Raw genomic sequence first — 2978 nt, 5'->3', positions numbered from 1 at the left:
ACTCTTTCCAATAAACCGAATATAATATTTTAGACAAAAGTTTTGTTTTTAAATTCACGCCCCCCCTATTTTGAAATGTCTATTAAAAAGTAAATAATTAATTTATGTTCCAAAGTTTTATGTATCACAAATTGAAGATAAAGATCAATAAATAATGTGTTCAAATTTAAAACAAAAAAGAACAGTTTTTTGGAAATTTACCTGTAAAGTCCGAAGTTTAAAACCTTTTTTTTAACCATGTTGTTTGTATTTTTTTTAATGAAACCTTGGTCCTTGCCCCTTTAATTGAAAAAACATTAGAGTCTGAATTACATTTTTCGAGTGGTTATAAGCTTGGAGAGACAGGGTGTCGAATTAATTCACGCTCCCTATTTTGAAATGTCTATTAAAAAGTAAATAATTAATTTATGTGCCAAAGTTTTATATATCACAAATTGAAGATAAAAGATCAATAAATAATATATTCTAATTTAAAACAGCAAAAATGAAGTTTTGTTTTGGAAATTTACCTGTAAAGTTCGAAGTTTAAAACCCCCCTTTTTTTTTCTTTTAAAGAAACCACGTTGTTTGTATATTTTGTTTTTATTTTAAATGAAACCTTGGTCCTTGCTCCTTTAATTGAAAAAAAAATTCGGGTTTGAATTTTTTCTTCTTTTTTTACATGGGGATCACCACTTATCAAGGCCCGTGAGCCACTTGGCGATAAGGGTTATTTTGTGTACAATAATCAATGGGATAATATCGTAGTAATAGTTGGTATTGGATATTTGATAAAGCGTCTTACTTAAAGGGGCGATTAATCAGGAATTTGTTTATGTTGTACTTGAAGACGTCCAAGTTGTAGTCAGGTGGGAAACAGACAAACGGAAGAAAATTCCACAGGCGTGCACTTCTCAGAAAAAAAGCTATGTTGATGGAATCTACGTTTTGATTTAGATGTTAAGTTAGAGTATCCTTTTATTATGAACTCATCTAGGGAAGTGGTCGGCCCTATGCCAGTTTCGCTTAGAAAGAGTAAGTCCGGTTTCATCTCCTGTAATTGGATTTCAACCTCTGCAAGGTTGGAACGTAGACCCCTGATGTTGGAGAAGGAGACATGGTAGTAGGGGTCTACGTTGGAGGATGGGGTTCTAGGTTTATTCGTGTTTTTTTTTTAGATATTTCATGTTGAGTTTTGGGGGGTTTGTGGAACAGGTCGACAGACTCGGTTAGAGTAGGACAGAGAGGGAAAGTAAGAGAGAGAGAAAGAGAGGATTTTTTGTAGCACATGATAAGGTAAAGCCGTAACAATTACCCATTAATATGGCATCGAGAGGCCCCACCAAAAACTACTGCATGGTCCAGATCCATTCACTAAATGGCAATACAGCAGCCTCAGTACTTTACACCTGATGATAGGACAGCCTCCTTAGTTTTCGAGTAGTTATAAGCTTGGAAAGACAGGGGGTCAAATTATTCAATATTTTTCACAACGTTTCTGATACATCTATTGGATGTATTATATGTGCTTTCAGTTTGGTTGAAATCTTTGGCTAAACTTGTGATGATTAAATTTGCAATCCAGATTTGTTTCACCTATGTATCCGCTATTTGTACATTTCGTGAAAAAGATGTAATATCTACCATTGAAGCTATCACAGGGAATGAGGAAATTGCATTTGAATGAGTGCCATTGGAGCCGCGATGTTTTTTTCTGTGTTATTCCATACTGCTAAGATAAAACTTAATGAAACATCTTAGTCTCTCTGTCTAGTTTTATAGATGTCTTCAACCGTTTTAGCATCATTTACTGTACACGAATATACCCCATTTTTCTGTTTTAATTACTGACGTCATCATTTAGTGATGCCATCCAACATGAATAGTTATTCTCACGTCAACGTTGATGTATAGCTTTATGAGACAATGATGTATTCTATTGTACACGGGGGCAAGCAAACAAGCACGACAAGGACTTTAGTAAGATACTAGACCCTCCGTATCTAGACGGTTCGTCTAGTGAATTAGTGATGTCACGATTAATCAAAATCGAGAATCAAGAAAATCAGAATCGAAGAAAATTGTGACTACTTTCCAATGCTCAAAACAATTCCTACAATTGTACATTATTTGGTTTGTTTTTGTTCAAAACTTAATTTTCCATTACTACCTATTAAAGATGAAATGGTAAAAGTGTATTGGTTTTAAAACCAAAAAACAAAGTTAAAATGCATAGATCACTCACACCAGTGTATTTTTACGTTCAAGAAAAATATATCGCATTCGTTTTTATGGTAATCTAAAACAACTCTACAGCTAAATAGTCAGTGATTTTAAAAGAATCGAAATCGGAACCGATAATTGTATTGGAATCGAGAATTTAAAACAAAATCGGTAATTGTATCGGAATCGGGAAAAATTTTGGAATCGTTTCATCACTTTATATATATATATATATATATATATATATATATATATATATATATGTGTGTGTGTGTGTGTGTGTGTGTGTGTGTGAAAATTTTTGTTAATTATATTTCACGTTTTATTTATACCAATCCTTAATTTATGAAGCTCAATGTAATTACAGAGCATATAAGAAATTAATGACAAAAGCCTATTCCAAGTTTCAAGATGTTGTCCATCTTACAATTTATTCCTTTAAGTATGTTGAGATGCACAATTCTTGGCAGCACCTGTTTCGTAGCGCAAAATTATTCATTTAATTATAATATCAACCAATGAATATATTCTTCCCTTAACTCCAGAAGAAAAAGCACCTAGCAATTCATACATATATGCATATATATCCCATGAGCTGGAGGTTCGAACTGCTGACTATCAAATAGATGATTGTAGTTTTGATCCTTGGCTCGAGATGGGAGCTAGCGGCACTGAAGAGCTGCAATGCAGTGCAGTGAAACAGTCTGTCTGTAGATGACTACATATATGACCCCTTTCTTGTCGTAAATTTTTCCTCCTGCTGCTTCCTTAGTGTT

This window comes from Euprymna scolopes, chromosome 22 (genome assembly GCF_053919585.1).
Source record: "Euprymna scolopes isolate OS-2025 chromosome 22, ASM5391958v1, whole genome shotgun sequence".
In the NCBI taxonomy this organism is placed as follows: Eukaryota; Metazoa; Mollusca; class Cephalopoda; order Sepiida; family Sepiolidae; genus Euprymna; species Euprymna scolopes.
This window is presented reverse-complemented; position numbering follows the sequence as displayed.